General features: G+C 35.3%; 1 non-coding gene across 1 annotated transcript; it reads right to left on the bottom strand.

The window, feature by feature from the left end:
- Window positions 1–1,154: 1,154 nt before the first annotated feature.
- LOC120089586 lies at window positions 1,155–1,234 on the bottom strand. The gene has a single exon (XR_005485261.1). It is a non-coding gene; the product is annotated as a small nucleolar RNA snoR117 (small nucleolar RNA).
- Between the last annotated feature and the right edge of the window lie 20,240 nt (window positions 1,235–21,474).

Genomic DNA, 21,474 nt, shown 5'->3' on the forward strand with positions numbered 1-21,474 from the left:
ACATGGTCTTGAGGATCCCCAGGGCTTGGTCGTGGTATTCCTTCAGTCAAAGACCCAAATTTATGGCGCCCTCAAGGACCATTTTAATTGTTTGAGACCAGAAGAGGTAATTCTAGGCATTTAGTTTCTTTCCTGTGATCATCCCTGTAGAGTTTCCTATAGACCCAGAGAAAAGATTAGTAGTAGGAAAAATAGAAAACATTGTTACTAGATTTTGGAACACTTGAAGAATCATAGCCATTCAATTTGGCTCCAAAGGCATCCATCTTTTGTTAGAGACTGGCCATTGCTGTTAGAGTTCCCCATGGGATTCAAATCTTGAATGTCTCTATCCATAGGGAACGAAACTTTCTCCAATGGAACCACCCATTCGATATTGAGGTAGAACCGAGTACACATACGAGAGAGGTTGTCTTCCATGCTGCTGCAAAAAAGAAGTTACAGCCGAAACTCCAATAGGAGCGAAAGGGTACTGCCCAAGGTCGGCGTTGCTCCGAAACGGTTGCGAAGTTGGGTAGTGCGTGAAGGGCTCGGTGATCGGCTGAATACTACTGAATGCGAGGGCTTCAATCTGACCCGACCCAGCTGCTGGAGTCCATTCGATCAACTACTGCTGCGAGTGAGAGGTGTCTGGCGTGTCGGCTGGAACAAACCCACCAGCTGTCTGGGCAACTCACGATCCGACTAGGTTTAGAAAGTTGGGTTGAAGAGTTATGAGGCTACGATAGATCCGGCTGGGTTAAAGAGTTCCAGTGGTGCGACCCTAGTCGACGGTCGTGGTCGCGCCAGGTTTAAGATGGTCCGGAGATATTGATTCACGGCTGCTTAAATCATGCCCATATTAGTTGTGTCTGCCATTGTTCCTTCACCTACCAAGTTTAATGACTGAATTTCTTCTATCGGGGCTAAGGTTTCATCACTTTGTCTGATACCATATTAAAAGATAAGAAGAAAAGAAAACAAGGTTACGTGGAAAACCTTAATCCAGGGAGAAAAAAACCACGATAGAAAAATTTTATTATTTAATGTCATACTTACAAGAGACCCCAATCTCATATATAAATAGAATGAGGGGAAACCCTAATTTAGTAGGCATAAAGTAAAAATCAATATGCTTTCTATTTGACTAGTTCCCTAAAAACAAATATTTCCAATGGCCTAACCTGGAGTTAGATTGTATACTCCATCAAAATACTTCTCAGATAGTACGAACAAATTTTCTACATCATGGGCCGAAAGAGAACAGAATAAAAAATTTGAAGAAAGCAAACCCTAAAACATAGTTGAAACATATGATAAGTGAATTTTGGGCAGAGCTGTAATGAGCTCTAACACTACCTACATTACCATAGTTTAAAACTACAGGTGACCACAACCACATACCACACCATTCCAACATAAGTTAAAATCTTGTAGGCACAAGTTGGAGAGTGTCATAACATTTTTAAGTAAACAAACCTTAGCCAAAAGAATAAAAAATGAGCACACTTAAATTTGTGTAAAACCAAACAAAATTAGAGTGTACCCTTAAGCTTGTGAACTTAACAATAATCAATAATAAGACATAAATTTGTTTATATCAACATGAGACAAACATAAAAGTGTTGGGGTCGATGTCCTAAATCTCGTAGGGTCCTGTAGTTTGTAAACACTAGTATGAACAAATATTCTGTGATTTATAATATATGATTTTTTTATTCACATTGTCTATGAAATATTTGATATTTTAGTTGCATTAACCACAAACCAATAAACTAAGATATATGGTGATCATTGTAACTTAAATATGTATGTGGAGACATACAAGTGGATCGTGTTTAAGTGATAACCTAAATGGTCTGTAGTATATGGATAAGTCTGGGTACTTTATCTTGGTGACACTAGAAGTATGACCCACTTTGTAGGTGTTACAAATGTTGTAAAGTGCTACAAAATGATCTGATCCTGATCATTCATGTATTAGATATGCAAGCAGTGATATTCTATATAAAAGAGTTTGTATAAAACCGAACCACAAAATGTTTAGTCTCATTATATAGTGTCGTTCATAATTGAGACTTTCATTTCACTAGGATGACTATAGGTAACATGACCTTTAATCCTGAGCGAGTTGTGAACTCCTGCCTATGAGGACAGTCGTTTGATTTGCGTGGGTGAGAGTGGCCAAAACGGCGACTTAACAAACCTACCATTTTGGGAATTCGTTTGATTGGGGAGTTGGGAACTCAGCTACACAAAATGGAATTCACTCATTCCCTGAAGTAGGGGAAAGTAGATAAATATCTCCCTTAAGGGTTCATTTCGGGTCTTGAAAAAATTGGCACCACACCCTCTCCTAGCCTGAGAGGGGTTTAGTCATAGTAGGACTATGATCTATTGTTCACTAGAGGGATCAGTGATACTTAAAGAGTTAGATGTAACTACAGGGGCAAAATGGTAATTTGGCCCAGCTATACTTACGAGCGATTTGTGGAGGGTCATCGTACTGTTAATTGGTTATATCCAATAGACACAGAAATTATTTGTAGTGGGAAGAGTACAGCTGTCGATCTTGAGTAGAGTTCCCGGCAATTAACGGATGGTAGATAATGTGATTGAAGAGTTTAATTAGTTATTCACGTATAGTTTGAGCTTCAAGCTACCGGTCCATAATGAAAGAGTTAAACAACATGCAGTAGGAGTATCAAGGATCCATAAACTTTCTAATGCACTAATTTTAGCAAAAACTAAAGCATGCTCTTCTAAAAAAGCATGATGGTAATGGAGAAAACTCTTTTTCCATTTTGTGAACCATGCAAACGAATTTCCATTTTCTTTTTAAAACCAAAAATGATTTTAAATCATTTTAATTCAAAAATTTATTATCTTAAATTAATTTCATAAATTAATTTTAAAAATTAATTAATTTAATATCAAATATTAAATTAATTTTTTCACAATAATCATCTTTATATATTTAAATCATATTTAAATATTTATTCTCTTTTCGTTTTAATTTGAACGTTTCAAATTAATTTCTCAAGCTACCCAAAGCTTATCCATTTACGAGCTAGTAGGGGACCTCGCGGACCTATAGATCCATGGGCTTCAACGACTCGAGATTAATCGGCTAAACTTAGTAGTCCGATCTAACCCCCATTTGTTAACTAATGGGACAGTCCACTATAGCCCATAGTTGAACTCCCCTCACGGTAGATATATTATGTCCACTTAATAACCATAATCAATAAGTCGATTCTTCACAGGTTGTTCGTAATCACAGCTAAGTCAAAAATACCGTTTTACCCTTGTGACTACATCTTGTTCCTTAAGTTTCTACTGATCCTCTAATGAACAATTCCGATTCATAATCTCTATGAATCAAATTCTTTCTCTATCATGAGAAGGAGGGGCCCCGATTGTTCAAGACCTGGAGTCAGTACTTAAGAGAACAACCTATCTGGTAACCCTAAAAAGGGTAGGAGTGAATTCCATCTTGCAAGGCTATGTCCCTAGCTATTCATCCGGTCTTATCCCTAAAATGGTAAGCTTATTGAGCAGTGCTGTTGGACTACTCTCACCGTTTGCAGATCAAAGGATAATCCCAAACAAACAGGAGTTCACAACTAGCTAAGGATTAAGATCGAGTTAACCTAGGTTATATAAATGAAATAGTCAGTTTTAACAGTAAACGGTCGTTATAAAGAAAAGTGACTATTTTCGTGGTCCAGTCTATGTGCAAACTCATTACATAGGATGCCCCCACTCTCATGACTCAACATGAACGATTTATGGATCACATCGTTTGTAGCACCTTACAACTTCTTGTAACAACTACAGAGTGGGCTGCATCCAATAGTGTTACCAGGATGAGATACCCAATTTCATCCATATACTTATTAGACCATTTAGGCTATATACTGTCAACTTGATCCTGTTTATGTCATTACATAAAGTTACAACATTTAGACTATAGCCAAGGATGCGTTTATTGGATTTTTATAATAAGATGCAAAACCAACAAGTCATTGTTATTGATAAAATAGAATATTTAACACGAACTGCGAGTTCTAGGACATTCCCAACACATAAGGTCCCATTGGTAGCTCAATGGATTTAGGTTGAGAAACAAATTTTGGGTTAATTTGAAATGTTCAAATTAATAAGAGGGAATTTGATTATATATGATATAATTAAATTAATTAAATTATATATGATATAATTGATATAATGTATTTGATACATTATTGTTTGATTGGAGGAACTTATATTTGGATATGATTCAAATATATTTTCTATGAATTAGATTCATAGTTATTAAATTTAATATAAATATGATTTATATTAAAAGCCATAAAATAGCGAAAAAGAACTATGGTTTATATATTGTATATGATGTAATATTAAGACTATAGGTTATGAATATATTGTTGGGATTGGTGTTCTAATTCTCACGGAGTCTTGTTGTTTTGTAAAGATACACATTATTCAATGAATAAAATAAGTGTTATTTAATTCTGACATTTACTCATATCCAATAAACAAATCTCCTTGGTTATCTTATGTGAACTTAAGCATGTATATGTGATATACAAGTGGATCATGTCTTAAGTGATAACCTAAATCGGTCTATAGTATAAGGATTAAGGTGGGATACCTGATCCTGGTGACACTACGGATACGACCTACTTTGTAGAGGTTTGTAAATGTTGTAAACTACTACAGATGGTAGATCCTGACCATTCATGTGGAGACGTGGAGCGTGGGTGTCCTATACAAAGAGTTTGTATAAGACCTAACCACGAGATGACTAGACTCTGTATATAACGTCGTTGATACTAGAGACTTGCATCTCACCTAAACGACCATAGGTGACACGACCTCAATCCTGAGTGTTTTGGAAACTCCTGCCTTTGAGGGCAGTCCTGTGATTAGTATGAGTGAGAGTGGCCAGATTGCCAACTCAACATACCTACCTTTTTGGGGACTTGTCTGATCTGGGAGCTGGGAACTCAATCCACAAAATGGAATTCACTCCTTTCTGAAGCAGGGATAAGTAGAGAGATTGCTCACTTAAGGCCTGATTCCGGGGCTTAAACATAGTAGCCACAGCTTCTCTTTGGAAGAGAAGACTCAGTCAGAGTAGGACTAACTTATATTTATTAGAGGGATCAGTGGTACTTAAGGAGACAGATGTAACTATAGGAGCATAACGATCTGTGAAGGGTTGTCGCACTACTGATTAGTTAAGATGGACACATAATATATCTGTAGTAAGGAGAGTTCAGCTGTCGGTCTTTAGTGGAGTGTCTGGCAGTTAATAGATGGTGGATCCCATGACTAAAGAGTTTAGTCAGTTATTCACGTACTGTTGAAGCTTCAGAGTTACATGTCCATGAGGTTCCCTTGGTAGCTTGGATTCTGTTGAGGGTCAGTTCTTGGTGTTGATTTGAAATGTTCAAATTGGCAAGAAGTATTTTGATTATATATGATAAAATCTGTATGATGTATAAGATACATCTAGCGAAGGATTGATGTAAATGAGATTTACATTAAGTACCATGGAATAGAAAAAGAACTATGGTTTATATGTTTCATGAGATGAAATATTAAAACTATAGGTTATAAATATAGTATGATAAGTTGGTTATCATCTGTATTTATAATAATATTAATTATTGGATAATTAATACTTTTCTTTTAAATAACCAAAGTAGTGGGTGATTATTGGATCATGGTAACCATGAGTTTAAAGGAAAGTGGTTTCCTATTTTGAAAAGATGTTTTTACAAAAGTTTGAAAAAAGTTTTTGAGTTTTCTCTCGCAAAAAAGAAACTCATGAAGTCATCAAGTAAATTCAGATTCACTAAACGATGGTTGGGCGAGCTAAACGATCGTGCACGTACGAGCTAAACGATTGTGCAGTATTTACTAAACGATCGTGTAGAGTCTGTACGTGCAGACCGAGCTAAACGATAGAGCTAAGCGATCACATAGCTTTTGCTAGACGATCGCATAACTTTACCTAAACGATTGGGCATCAACCAATACGATAGGTCTCTTCCATCTCCCACTTGCCCAGTCGTGTATGCGATCGTTTTTTCCTCTATTCGTCTGCCTCATACCAAGTCCGAACAGAGCCCACCTTCTGGATTCTCACACTGAAAATACCAAGGTCGCCTTGTTGGTGGTGTCAGAACTCGACACCATCGAGGTTTTCTGAAGGCCGTTCGTGGTACTGTGGAGGCCGTTTGTGTTGTGGAAGATTTCGTGGCTGAGGAGATCGTTGAGGATGCGCGCGAAGTGTTCGTGCAATGTTGCGGTCGTGTAGATCGGGCGTTTGAGGTTGCTGTTGTTCGAGCGGCCATGCGCATCGGAGCGTGGAGACGCATCTGCTGTTGTGTGTAGAGTTTGCTTTCTATGCATTTGTTTTTCCATGCTGTAATTTCTGTACGAATCGCATAATCATTTATTTAAAGTTGACTGTAAATATATGTTCATTCATGATTGTAATTTGGAGTAGTCTTGTTCTGCTGCTCATGGAAATCTTGTTTCCGATTTCCTTTAGTTATTACCTTCTCAATCGTCTTCCTCCTCCACACTAAACTTTCACTCTAACCAAAATTAGTCATAGCCCACCGCATCTGGATTCTCACACCGAGAATACCAAGTTATCCAAGTGGTAGTGTCCTATTTGGTTCGAGGATCGAGTTACTGCTTGCTGCTTGTTCGAGGAGTGTTCGAGTTGTTCGCTGCATTTGTAAACGAGTTTGATTGAGAGATTACTCGAAGAAGGGTTCTCCAAAGATATAATCTCTTGATCCTTTGTTTTTTTATTTCATAGCATGCTGTAGTTTAATATTTATGCATAATCTATTCTTATATGACTGTAAACGTATGCGTTCATTCACAATGGGATATGGACGATTTGCCACCGCTCAAAGTTTCTCTATAAATTGAGTTCCTTCATAAAGAACACAAATAAAATATTTCCAAGACTAAAATATAACCCAAGAAAATGTTCTATAAGCACGTTAACCACTAAACAAAAAGATGAAAGCAAGACCATCAAACAAGTTCATACTTTTGAACTAATTTTCATTTCAATACTTCAAAATCTTATGAACCATAATCAACAAAATACCTAAATTTGTTTATATTAAAATTTGAGATAAACTCAAAAGAAAAAAAATAAAATATTAGAGGCTAATATATATAAAATATACAAATGAACCAGACCAAGCAAGACTATCAAATAAGCACATACTCTTGAACTAATTTCAAGCTTAATCATTCGAATAAAAACAAAATAAATTAAATAACTTTAAATTACTAAATTGAAAATAAATATGAAAAGAAAAATTTACCTTTGGAGCAAGCAAACAACCCACAAAATTTTTTTGAAGAGCTTTACTCATCCCACAAGCTTGAACGGATCTGACATGGAACTTGAAGATTAGAACAAATTTGGAAAATGAACTTGCACAACTAGTTCTGAAGATCCACGAGTAGATCGAGTCTAAAAAAACCCATGACTAGATCTACAGATCTGATGCCAATGACGAGCTGAACAGTGATAGTAAAAAGTGATGCTTGCGACGGAGAGCTGACGAGCTGAACGGAGTTGCTGACAGACGAATCTGCACATCCACGAAACCTCCACAAACGGATCTGCACGTCCATGATACATTTCCATGAACAGATTTTCACCTCCATGTACGACACCTCCACGAACGGAGATCTGTACTTCCACAAACAAACTTAATGGCGTATGATGATGGAGCTGGCGAAAATGGAACGGACGATGATGAGATTTACACCTCCACAAAGATTTGGTCAAGAATGGAAGAGGGTTTGGAGAAGAGAAGTGAGAAAGAAGAGTGAAGAAAGATAGAGAAATAAAAGAGAAGATATTTTTTACTAAAAGGAAAAAAATTAAAATAAATGGGTATCTACAATGTCGGTTTTAAACAGGCATTTTAGCTTAATTAAAATATATCTTTAATGTTGGTTTAAAACCGACATTAAAGATCTACGTTTTTTTTAAATCGACATTATACATCTATTTTTAGTTTTTCCAACCGACATTAAAGCCCAAATTTCTTATAGTGAAGGTTATGTGATTTATAAAGGAACTCTTATTAGAGAGGAGTTGTGAGCGGAAGCAAGATCGTTCCAAATTCATTGTGACAGAAATACAATATTCACAAAACATACAACAAGTTATGCATCTACTAACAAATTACGACATGCTGAGAACAAATAAATATAAAGGACAGAGATACTCACCTTTGAAGAACTTTTCTTCTCTATATCTCTCGCTCTCGTCAAGAAACAGCACCTCTCGCTATTGCTGTGCTCACAAAGCCAATCATCCACCAATTTTTGCTGTCGATCACCACCGAATGGTCTTCTACATGAACAAGTAGCAAGGAAAACACCACAACTCAATAACCTCGGTATTCTCGGAGTGAGAAACCAGGAGATGTGGGCTCTATTGGATTTGGTAGAGGGAAGGAGGAAACACGATCGTATACAACGACCAAGCAAGTGGGAGAGATTTTGTGTGTTATCGTATAGACGGGTGCTCTATCGTTTAGAAAAAGGTGCACAATCATTTAATAAATTGAAGCTGATCATTTAGACGATCGTTTAGGTAGAATCACTCTGGCGCGCGATCACTTAGTTAAAGCTACACGATCGTTTAGGTCGACTGCACATGTACACGATCGTTTAGGAAAACTTGAGCTATCGTGTAGGCTCTCGTTTGCTATACGATGGGCAGTGTACAATTCGTGTAACGATTGTCCGATCTTCTTGCAAAAATGAAAACTATTTTCATTTATCCTTCAGTTATGAAAATTGAATGCAAGCTCGCACTATCATGTACGGTTATAGAGAAAAGCCACCAACAATTATCTCATAATTGTTTAGTTATAAATAAATATAATCATGTTATATTTATAACCTATAGTTTTAATCACATCATATGCAACATATAAACCATAGTCCTTTTCTCCTCCACTAGATATAAATAATACTTATATCTTTTTCCTCCAATTAATATATCTCATACATCATGTCAACTATATCATATATAATTGACCCGTTTAATCATATCATATATAATTAAACTCCCTTTTGTCAATTTGAACACTTTAAACTGACCCAAAAATTGATTCTCAACTTGAATTCATTGAACTACCAAGGGGACCTTATGAACCTGTGGCTTGAAGCTCCAACGGTACGTGGATAGCTGACTAAACTCTTTAGCCACGAGATCCACCATCCATTAACTACCAGGCACTCCACTAAAGACTGACACTACACTCTTTTCACCACAGATATATTTATGTGTCCATCAGATATAACCAATCAACAGTACAATAACCCTTCATAGATGCTCGTAAGTATAGTTCGGCCAATTTACTATTTTGCCCCTGTAGTTGCATAACTTCTTAAGTACCATTGATCCCTCTAATGAACAATACAACATAGTCCTACTATGTGTGGACACCTTTGGGGCCATGAGAAGGTTTATGGCACCACATTGTTCAAGCCCCAGAATCAGCCCTTAAGGGAGCAGTCTATCAACTTACCATTGCTTCAGGGAAGGAGTGAATTCCATCTTGTGTAGCTGAGTTCTCAGCTCCTTAATCAGATGAATCCCCAAAGTGGTAGGTTTGAATCGATAATTTGGCCACTCGCACCCATGCAAATCAAAAGACTTCCTTCAAAGGCAGGAGTTCTCAACTCACTCAGGATTAAGGTCATGTTATCTATGGTCATCCTAGTGAAGTGAAGTCTCTGTCATGAATGGCGTTGTAGAACGAGACTATAACACTTCGTGGTCCGATCTTATACAAACTCCTTTGTATACGATGCCTCCATTCAGACTATCTGTAGCAAGTCACAATATTTGTAACTGTTCTACAAAGTGGGCCTTATCTGTAGTGTCATCAGGATAAGGTTTTTCTCCTATATCTCTATACTACAGACCATTTTGGTTATCAGTTAAGGCATGATCCACATGTATGTCTCCGCATACATGCTTAAGTTACAACGACAATTAGGGATCTTAGTTTATTGGTTTGTGGTAAAGCAAATAAAACATCCCATGTTTCATAGACAACAATGAAGAAGATATCATATATTATTACATCACAAGCGTTTGTTCAAAACAGTGTTTACAAACTACAGAACCCAATAAGAGTTTAGAGCATCAACCTCAACAATCTCCCACTTGTCCTAAAGTGAGTGGGTTATACAAAACAACTAGTACAAAACAATAAACTAGGGCACTAAGGCCTAGTACAAAAATCTCCCACTTGCCCTAGTCCAGCCGCTGGCGGTCCCGTAAACCCATACTCTGAAGGTGACCCTAAAAAACTGAAGCTGTGGGAGCCTTTGTAAATAGTTCAGCAACGTTGTGCTTCGAAAATAGAGAAGAGTTTTTTTTCATACTTTCTATTTGTTCTGTAAACAAAACAAGCTGTAAGCAATCCTCAAGAGAAAAAGATAGTGGATCTTCCTATGGACATAGGCATATTGGCCGAACCACGTAATCCTATGTGTTTCTTCTTCTTCTCTTTATCCTCTTCTTTCGATCGACATCAATCTTTCTGCAAATCATGAAAATATAATCTTGTTATCAAATCATATCGATTTCTGGGTACCGAGTTGTATCGCGTATCGATTTTCTACTATTGAGTAGCATCGAGTTAGAGGTTTTCATCTTCGAGTTGCTTATTATTATTTGTTATTTCATTGCTCTAATAAAAATTGGTTTAGAGTTTCCCAACAAAGATTTTCCATATTCTAACCTCCAAAAAATGTTAAAAACAACCATTAATTCTCAAAAAAGAATTTATTTCCTTAAAAGTATAACAAATTAATCACAAATCTTGGTTGGAACTTACCAAACAAGTAAAGACAACCACACTCCACGAGAATGAAAACAGTAAAAGAACAAAATAAAAAAGCATACTTTCTATTCCAAAGGGACATGCAAAAGGACAATAAATAGATTGAAACTAAAGTTTAAGGGTTTATAACTGAATTTGGATTTGAAAAACTATGTTAGGTAACTGAAGAAATCGTGACTCAAATACCTCAGCTAGTTTAGTTTATAACTAACTTTATCTTGTAACGGTCTGTTGGTATGTGTTATGGATACCACTGATCAGAAATTAAAGAAGATTTTTTTCCCATACTTTCTATTTGTTCTGTAAACAAAACAAGCTGTAAGCAATCTTCACGAGAAAAAGATAGTGGATCTTCCCGTGGACGTAGGCATATTGGCCGAATCATGTAATCTTGTGTGTTTCTTCTTCTTCTCTTTATTTTCTTCTTTCGATTGGCATCAATCTTTCTGCAAATCACGAAAATACAATCTTGTTATCAAATTGTATCGATTTTTGAGTACCAAGTTGAATTGCGTATTGATTTTATTCTATCGAGTAGCATCGAGTTAGAGATTTTAATCTTCGAGTTGATTCAAATAAAGATTAAGACTCATCGAGTAGAATCAAGTATCGATCAGCACTCATCGTGTTCCATCGAGCAAAGAACAGAAACTCATCAAGGATAGAAGGAAATTTCCATCGAGTATCGAGTATCTAGCATCGAGGATTCAACAGAGCTTTTCTCAGCCATTTCTTCACCATCTTATTGTTGATCTTGATTAATTGGGCCTAGAGAAGATTGAATAACCTAACAAATTTTGGTATCAGAGCATTTGAATATCATCAAGGTCAACATTCTTGGAGCATCAAGATACTCAAGAAAACCGTTCTCGATATTCTTTCAGGTCAGTGATGGCTGTTGCTACATTTGAGATAGAAAAGTTCGATGGAAGGGGTGATTTTGGTCTGTGGAAGGCCAAAATCAAGGCTATTCTTGGACAATAGAGAGCTCATAAAGCCCTTTTAGACCCATCGACTTTGCCACCTACGTTAACAGCTCAAGAAAGGGAAGATATGGAACTTACTGACTATGGAACTTTAGTTCTTAATCTCAGTGATAGCATCTTGAGACAGGTGATCGATCAAGACACGACTTATAAGATATGGATCAAGCTGGAAGGTCTCTATGCAACTAAGGATCTCCCCAACAACATGTATTTAATGGAAAAGTTCTTCACTTTTAAGAAGGATTCTGCTAAACCATTATCAGACAATCTGGATGAGTTTAAAAAGATAGTTTTTGAGTTTAAGAGCCTTGATGAAAAGATTGGGGATGAGAATGAAGCCTTTGTTTTGTTGAACTATCTACCCGAAGCCTATAAGAAGGTAAAGAATGCCTTGAAATATGGAAATATGGTAGAAAGTCAGTTACCACTAATGCCATTATTTCGACATTGAGAACTAGAGAGTTAGAGCTTTATTCGGTAAAAAAGGAACAACCTGGTGTAGAAGGGCTATTTGTCACGAGTAAGAACAAGAAGAATCAGTCTAAAGGGACTAAAAATCAGTCTAGTGAAGAGTATAAACCAAAAACCAAACTGAGATGTAATTATTGCAAGAAGAAAGGACACTTAATGAGGGATTGCTATAGCTTAAAACGGAAAAATCCGGAAAAAGAGAAGCATAAGAAAGGAAAACAACCAGATTCCTCATTGGTTAAAGGGTCCTACTTCTATTCTGATGTCTGAGCCTCTACTAGAAACAAAACCAACCAAATAAGTCATCTCGAGAAGCATGAATGAGTACTTGACTCTGACTGTACCTATCATATGACACCTTTTAGACCTTGGTTTAATACCTACAAGGATGTAGATGGAGAATCCGTGTACATGGTGAACAATGAAGCCTGTAAAATCAAAGGGGTTGGTTAAGTATCCTTAAAGGTAAAGGATGGATCAATCAAGCTTCTCAGAAATGTGAGACATGTACCTTTACTCAAAAGAAATTTGATATCTCTGTGTATGCTTGACCCCATTGGGTGTGAGTGCAGAGGAAAAGATGGAATCCTAGAAGTGACTAAGAATTCTAAGGTAGTATTGGTTGGTGAAAAGGTCAATGATCTCTATTTAGTAAGAGGAGTAGAGATGATGACTAGTGCCTACACTGTTTCAACAACAAACTTGATAGAGGCAGACTTGTGGCATAAAAGACTATCCCATATCAGTGAAAAGGGATGCAAACACTATCTAGACAGGGTATACTGCCCAAAGAGATCAGTGAACATCTTTCCTTATGTGAACACTATATTCTAAGGAAAGAAACCAGACAATGCTTCACTAAATCTCATAATAGCACCAAAGAAATATTAGATTATGTTCATTTTGACCTATGAAGACCATCTCTTACACCAAGCCTTAGTGGCTCAAGGTATTTTCTAACCTTTATAGATGACTTTTCTAGGAAGAGCTGGATATACTTTCTTAAAACTAAGGACTAAGTTTTTGGGAAGTTTAAAGAATGAAAAGCTATGATAGAAACATGAACACTAAAAGGTTAAAATACTTTAGAACCGGGGGCTTGAGTTTTGCAATGAAGACTTTGACAAATCCTGTACTGAGAATGGTATAACTAGACATAGAAATATGATGTATACACCTTAATAGAATGGGGTTGCTGAGAGGTTAAATAGAAATATAATGGAAAAGGTAAGATGTTTGCTTTCTGATGCTATCCTAAGTGAAAACTATTGGACAGAAGCTACAGCCTACATAATGTATACCTTGAATAGGTGCCTTCACACATCTCTAGAGTTTTTTACCCCTCAGGAGAAATGTACTAATCATCCTCCTAATCTAGACAACCTTAAGGTTTTTGGATATGTAGGGTTTGTTCAGCAAAATAAGGGAGAGTTGAAAGCCAGAGCAGTTAAGTGCATATTTGTAGGATTCACAGAGGGTGTCAATGGATATAAAATGTGGCATCCAGTAGAGAGGAAGTTCATAATTAGTAGAGACATCACCTTTAGTGAAGAGGAGATGTTTATGCAAAAGGAGAAAAGACTTGAGGATGAAGCTGAGTCATCTACCACAGGAATTGAAGTGGAGTGAACTACTGAGCAACCAACAGAACCGAACCTACCTAGTGACACAGGAGAAGTTGAGGAAGATGCAGGGGAACAAGAGGAGACTGCTAATGAACAGCCAGACTTGAGTCAGTATGTCTTAGCTAGGGATAGACAAAGGAGAACCATTACCCGTCCAGCTAGATATACTGAAATGAACTATAAGAATTTTGTTCTAAATGCTGTTGTGGCTTCTATTAACTAATAACCAACTATCTTTGAAAAAGCAACAAGTTGTGCTGATGCAAGGGATTGGATAGACCTATGAATGAGGAAATGTATTCCCTAAATGTGAATGATACTATGTCTTTAATTCCTCTGCCTAAGGGTTATAAACCAGTTGCCTCTAAATGGGTTTTCAAAATTAAAGAAGGTGCATCGTGTGATAAAAAACCTAGGTATAAGGTAAGGTTGGTTGCAAAAGGGTTTACATAAAGAGAAGGAATAGACTACTAAAAAATTTTCTCTCCAGTTGTCAAACAAACTTCCATAAAACTTCTCTTATCCTTGGTTTCTAAAAATAACTTAGAATTGTATAAACTAGATGTGAAAACTGCTTTCCTTCATGGACATCGAGAAGAGACAATTTACATGACACAACCTAAGGGATTTGAAGTTAAAGGAAAAGAGAATCTCTATTTCTTACTTAACAAGTCAATCTATAGGTTAAAACAATCACCTAGGTGCTGGTATAGAAGGTTCAATGACTATATTTCTAGCATTTGATTCAAAAGAAGTTCATTTGACATATGTGTTTATGTAAATACAAGTTCCTACTAGGACAAGGTTTACTTACTCATATATGTGGATGATATGCTACTAGAAGGTAGGTCCAAAGAAGATTGAACCCGTGTTAAAAACCTCTTAAAAAGGGAGTTTGACATGAAGGATTTAGGAGAAGTAAGCAAAGTTCTAGGGATTGAATTCCTAAGGAACAGGAGGAGTCTGTTTTAAGCATTAACCAGTTTAACTATTGTGAGAAGATCCTAAAAAGGTTCAATCTGAGTGATGCTAAACTTGTAAACTTGCCTATTGCTCAGCACTTCAAGTTGTACTCAACCAACTCTCCTAAAGATTCTGACCAATAACATAAAAAACATATGTTAGTTATACCCTATAGTCAGGCAGTCGAAAGCCTAATGTATTTAATGATTTCTACTAGACCTGATCTCTCATATTCAGCTAACCTTGTTAGTAGATATATGTCTAACCCAGGTAAGAGACACTGGGAGGCTACTAAATGGATCCTAAGATACTTAGTTTGGTCTAAAAACTCAAGACTAGTCTACCAAAAATCAGCCGAACCAAACTTAGAACTATATGGATATGTGGATGCTGACTATGCTGGTGATTTGGACAAAAGAAGGTCCCGAACAGGCTATTTATTCCTTTATGATCCTAATTTAATCAGCTGGAAAGCAATATTACAACCTATAATAGCTTTATCTACAACAGAAGTTTAGTATATGGCTTTAACAGAAGCAATTAAAGAGGCATTGTGACTTAAGGGATTGCTAAAAGATTTTGGAATAAGTCAAATAGTGGTAAAACTCTATTGTGACAACCAAAGTGCTATCAATTTATCCCGAAATCAACAATACCACACTAGAACTAAATACATTGATATATAGTATCCTTTCATCAGATACAAAATAGAGATAGGGGAAATAGAAATTTTAAAGGTTCAACATCAGAGAATGCAACAGACATGTTGACAAAGCCAGTTTCAAAACTTAAATTGGTCAAATGTCTAGAATAGGTTGGTTTCAAACTTCCAGACACAGGGCAAACAGAATGGTCAGAATCAGGAAGATCATAAGATTGTAGGCATTAAAGTCAAGGTGGAGAATTTGAAGAAACCGTGACTCAAATACCTCAGCGAGTTTAGTTTATAACTAACTTTATCTTGTAACAATTTGCTGGTATGTGTTATAAATACCACTGATCAAAAAATAGAGAAGAGTTTTTTCCATACTTTCTATTTGTTCTGTAAACAAAACAAGCTGCAAGCAATCTTCAAGAGAAAAAGATAGTGGATCTTCCCGTGGATGTAGGCATATTGGCCGAACCACGTAATCCTGTGTGTTTCTTCTTCTTCTCTTTATCTTCTTCTTTCGATTGACATAAATCTTTATGTAAATCACGAAAATACATTCTTACTATCAAATCGTATCAATTTTTGAGTACCGAGTTGAATCGCGTATCTATCTTCTTCTATCTACTAGCATCGAGTTAGAGGTTTTCATCTTCAAGTTGCTTCGAGTAAAGATTAAGACTCATCGAGTAGAATCGAGTATCAATCAACACTCTTCGTGTTCAATCGAGCAAAGAACAAAAAGTTTTCGAGGATAGAAGGAAATTTCCATCGAGTATCGAGCAAAAACTTATCGATTATTGAGTATCTAGCATCGAGGATTCAGCAGAGCCTTTCTTAGCCATTTCTTCACTATCTCTGTATTGATCTTGATTAATTGGGCTTAGAGAAGATTGAATAAACCAACAATAACTTAAGTAAAGGTAAAATTTAAAACATTTAAATGCGTATTGAAACTAAGGATAAAACAAAATTTTACTACTATGTGGGATCCTCAAAAATAAAAGTTAAAAAAATGTTGGTTTTGAAAACCAAAAAATTTTTTATGTTAGAAATAGAAATTTTCTAAACGTTAACTAGGTTAAGAAAAGACTTGTTTCTAAACGTTAACTAGGTTAGGAAAAGATTGACTTGGTACGACATACGGGAAAGCGAAAGAAAGAGGGAAGTAGGAATTTTGAATTGGGAAGCTCACACTAATTTTTGTTTGTTTTTTTTTTTTTTCCCCTTATAGGAAGGGTACTTATGATTTGAAGGCTTACCAACTGGATCCATTTGTTAGATAGAATAACCACTTTTGTGGGAAAAAAAAAAAACCACGTTAAAATGTGAAAAAATGATTAAAAGAGGTTTGGAGAATGCCGAAGAAGCTGTTAAGAAAATGCAACAAATAAAATGTGAAATTGTAATAAGATGAATGAACTTTTCGTAAGCTTTTTGATCTTTTGGAGCAATTCTCACTACTTACCCACTACTGAAATTGACTAAAACCTTACTTGAGATTAGAGTAATTGATTTGTAGTTGATGATTCACGTAATTATTTTAGTTATGCCTTGTTAGAGGATCAGCAAGATTTAGGGTTGGGATGATTTTATAGTTCCTTAAATGAGTTACCTTAGGCCCACTAATATTATTGGTTTGAGGTTTTTAATATATTTCTATATTCATTTTTGTAGGAAATCAAGCTTTACGTTCATTCTGGAGCATTAGACATGATTTAAGGTCAAAAGGAAGCTTTTTGGAGTAAGATGGATAAAATACGAAAATGCCACTGATTCAAGCATCGCAACACTCAATTGTAACCCTTCACAATACTCTAATATAACTCTTCACAATGCTGCAATACAAAAGGCAAATGTCACGATGCTCTCCAGAAAAGTGCTACAGTTGTGTTGGGCAACACTTTAGAGCGCTGGGAAAATTCTACAAGTATCACAACGCTATTTAGAGTGTTGCGACACTCTTACACAACCTATAAATTGTTTCTTTCATTTTTAGGTTAAAATTGAATTAACTCGTTTTACAGAGAACCTATGAGTGGAAGTGGATCGTTCAAATCTCATTTCGATTGAAAACAAACATTTACAATAAAACATTCAGATTATGCATCTTAACTAAAATTACAACATGCTTTTAAACTACAAATAGGGTTCAAGTGATTATACTTTTGAAGAACTGTTCTTCGCATACAACCCTCAAACTTTCACGAGCTCCTCAAGCAGTCACGAACTCCCCAAACACCAATAGATCTCGAACCAAAAGTGAAGGACGCTAGCACTTAGTGACCTCGGTATTCTCAGGGTGAGAACCCAGGAGTGATAGGCTCTGACTATTTTGGTTAGGAGGGAGTTTAGAAGATTCGAGGAGGAAGACGATTGAGGAAGAAGAAAACTATCATATAGCAAGATCACTCAATCATATAGATATCAAAGTCTATCGTATAGGCTCTCAATCTATCGTATAGAATCTCCACAATTCGTGTAGCCTCGGATATGGAATAATAAAATCATATTTTATTTATTTCATTTTGTCACAAAAACTAACTAACCTTCCACTAAGGTGATTAGAGAGAAAAAGGATTAATTATCCAAATAATAAAATAATATAGATAAATATGATAACCAATTTATCATATTATATTTATAACCTATAGTTTTAATATTGCATCATATACAATATAAACTATAGTTTTTTTTCTCTATTTTATGACATTTAATATAAATCATATTTACATTAAATTTAACAACTATGAATCTCATTCATAGAAAATATATTTGAATCACATTCAAATATTTATTCCTCCAATTAAATTATAATGTATCAAATACATTATGTCAATTATATAACTGTCTCTTATACACATCTAGATGTGTATAAGAGACAGCTTCAAACTTACCCAAAAACTGATTCTCAACTTGAATCCACTGAGCTACCAAGAGAACCTTATGGACCTATAGTTTGAAGCTCCAACGGTACGTGAATAATTAATTAAACTCTTTAATTACATTATCCACCATCTGTTAACTGTCAGGCACTCCCCTAAAGACCATTAGCTACACTCTTCACACTACAGATATATTTCTATGTCCATTGGATATAACCAATCAGCATACGATGACCCTTCACAAATTGCTCATAAGTACAGCTGGACTAAATTACCATTTTGCCCCTATAGTTACATCTAACTCGTTAAGTACCACTGATCATTCTAATGAACAATACATCATAGTCCCACTATGACTAAACCCCTCTTAGGCCAGGAGAGGGTGTGGCACCACATTGTTTAAGACCCAGAATCAGCCTTAAGGGAGCAATTTATCTACTTACCCCTACTTCAGGGAAGGAGTGAATTTCATTTTGTGTAGCCGAGTTCCCAGTTCCACAATCAGACGAATCCCTAAAAGGGTAGGCTTGTTGAATCGGCGATCTGGTCGCTCTCACCCATACAAATCAAATGACCGCCCTCATAGGCAGGAGTTCACAACTCACTTAGGATTAAGGTCATGTTACTTATGGTCATGTTAGTGAAATGAAAGTCTCTATTATAAACGGCGTTATATAATGAGACTAAGCATTTTGTGGTCCAATCTTATACAAACTCCTTTGTATAGAATATCCCCACTCGCATCTCTAATACATGAATGATCAGGATCAGATTATTTGTAGCACTTTACAACATTTGTAACACCTACAACGCAGACCATACTCGTAGCATTACTAGGATAACGTATCTAGCCTTATCCATATACTACAGACCATTTAGGTTTCACTTAAACATGTCCATCTATATGTCTCCACATACATGTTTAAGTTACAACGATAAATTTTGATACTAGTATATTGGTTTGTGGTTAATATAACTAAAATATCACATATTTCACAGACAAAGTAAAGTAAAGAAAATATCAAATATTATTAATCACATACAAGTTTGTTCATACAAGGTTTACAAACTATAGGACTCTACGAGATTTAGGGTATCAACCCCAACAAAAATGTGGAGAGTTTTGGGCATTTTAGGTTTAGCTTTCGCCAATTTTGACCAAAACCCATGAATTTTGCACTAATTTTGCTTGTAATCAATTAAAGATTTTGGCAACGTGATTTGAGGTTCAATGATCAACTAGGTATGAAATGTTGATTTTGAGATTTGTTGAGCATTTATATATATATTATTGAGATTTTTATGGAATATTTGTGGTTTTTTCTGAGTTTATTGGTTTCTTTTCCTTGCTTAAACTTCTAGGATGAGTATGATAAGTAGATTAAATTGATGACTTAATCAAATGCTTGTATGTTTTGTTACATGTATTTAATAATAATACATATAATTGTTTAATTATGTAGAATAACTTCTACAAGAGGGTACCAGGAAGCACATTTTAGTTAAAGTAGTGGGGACATTAAAATGTCGTTTATTTATACTGAACATATGCTTTTATCACCATAAGAGAAATTCAATTTATCAAGCCTTTATTACTAAGTAATTCATAGAGTATGAATGGTTTTAGTGATAAGACATGCATTTAAAAGTTGTTTGAAAATATTTTCGGCTTTAAATAAATATATTTTTTTTCTGTGTGTTAAAAGTTAACACATCTGAATACTATACTGAGAAATTCGGGATATAATAAATCCATAAAGAAAGACAAATACTTTTCTCCTTGAAAGATACTTATCTTTTACAATTAAAGTTGATTATCATCCATTTTAATGACTGTTATAGGTAATTCTCTAAGGGTTAGAGTTAACTTACTTTTTCTGTGAAAAGATCTTGCTTTTCATGCAAGAAAGTTGTTGGACCTTATTAGATAAGGCTACATGGTCAAAGAACATGTTAGACTTACGCATTTTGACCCAAGTGGACTAGTGATTGAAAAAGTAAGTCTAGCATCGTAGTTATTAATATGATTGATAAGTAGTTATGAGTAGAAATATCTTAATCTAATGCAACTTAAGTCTTATTTTCTTTAAAATGTTCAAAAGAAGTTAAACTAAAGTTTAAGTAATTTAGGCAAGTCTGTTGTGTCATTATGATGAGATCATAATGAATAGTACATGAAAATTATTGTACTATGCCTAATTGATATAGAGATTAGATCTCAACTTTAAGCATTACATACAATTTGGGTGAAATTGTGCTGAAACAGGAGAAATGTGGCCTTCTTAAAGTACATGTTAAGTATTTTGTTAAACATAATCCTAATCTTTTGAAATTACACTGATGTCAGGCTCCAATGAGGACATGCAATAGAGATTGCAATTTCGAACATTATTCTTCCAAAAATGTTTGAGAAACAATTTTGGATTATGGAAATATTGTAAAACTAGTTTCAAAATTTTAGTATTTGGGTATGTTAAGATACTCGTATCAAAAGTAACCCTTATTCGTAATGAACTAAATGTTCAAAGATACGCCGAAATGTAGATCGTCCTAGAGGAGTTACAAAATGATCTTTTATATAGTCCCAAATAAAATAATGTATTTGTGTGACAAATACTGTTTTTATTGCAAATGACTTATAAAAATGCTCCAAACCTGTAAAAGGTTTTAAATAATGTTGATGAACTGATTCCAAGTAAAACCGCTTAATTCTTAACAAATGTTGTCAATCTCTTAATTACATTTGAAAGTTAAATGAATTCTAATTGTCAAGATAAACCTTCATCGTAGTGGGAGAGTTATGAGATGACTCATCATTTAGAAAAACTTACTTGAAGTCAATATCGTCATGTTGGATGACAAGATGAAGACTTATTTAATCTCAAAAGAAGTGAGAGAGTTATGAGATTACTCAACCTTAACAATGACCAAATGGAAGTTAAAGTCGTCATATTAGATGTCAAGAATGTTGACAAGTAGACAATATGTCAA

This window comes from Benincasa hispida, chromosome 10 (genome assembly GCF_009727055.1).
Source record: "Benincasa hispida cultivar B227 chromosome 10, ASM972705v1, whole genome shotgun sequence".
In the NCBI taxonomy this organism is placed as follows: domain Eukaryota; kingdom Viridiplantae; phylum Streptophyta; class Magnoliopsida; order Cucurbitales; family Cucurbitaceae; genus Benincasa; species Benincasa hispida.